We start from the raw sequence: 904 nt of genomic DNA on the forward strand, positions 1-904 counted from the left end.
CTTTCTTCGATTTTTCTATCATTTATTTACAATATATCGTTTCGCCTCGAATCGCGCTCGTTGGATGTCAGTTTCACGTTCGTGAACTACGATTGATGAGAACAAACGTGTAGCTATCGATGAAAATACGAAAAGATTGCTGCAGCGGACGAAAGTGAAGCACGGTGCACGACGAAACGCTTGCGAACGAACGGAAATTAATTCCCCGCTGGTAGAGTGAAATATCCGCTATATAATTGAAGAATATCGTATAAAATCAATATTTTCCAACAACTAATGAAAATTCAGTTTGCTTCGAAATGATTTATTTCGTTTAAAATGTTAATTTTATCGTTAGTTTTATTACCATAAATATTTAATACAATAATATAGACTTTCTCAGTTTAATTCTACCAGTCGAGAATTTATTCGCGCTATAAATATAAATTGTATCGCGGGATGAGCGTTTACAACTTTTGCAAAATAATCGAACGAAAATTGGCTGTCTCTCTTATTGAACATCGTCTCTCGATATAATATATAATCGAAACCCATATAAGCTTTTTTATTAATAGGCGTCGCGTGGGGGAAGGAATAGATTTCAAGGCATCGATCTATGAAAATAGATCGTGGTCTCCCTTGGCAAAGATGTTCGGTATATTAAAAGTGTATGGTCGATCGAGAGACATTGTAATTCGATTTATGCGATTCGCGTAACACGACGGTTATAATGTTTGCTCGGTTTGTTGTTGCGACAACAAAGAGGATCAACAGTAATGCTGTTAGAATGGCGTTAAAAGGGAACAAAAATAGAAAGGAGAGCGATGATGCGATGGAATGCGAGCAACGAAGAGAAATAGGTTTTGAAAAGTATCAAAAGGCTAAACGATGCTTTTTTTTTTTTTTTTTTTTTTTTTTTTTTTTT

Source organism: Apis dorsata, unplaced genomic scaffold, assembly GCF_000469605.1.
Source record: "Apis dorsata unplaced genomic scaffold, Apis dorsata 1.3 scaffold_382, whole genome shotgun sequence".
Classification (NCBI taxonomy): domain Eukaryota; kingdom Metazoa; phylum Arthropoda; class Insecta; order Hymenoptera; family Apidae; genus Apis; species Apis dorsata.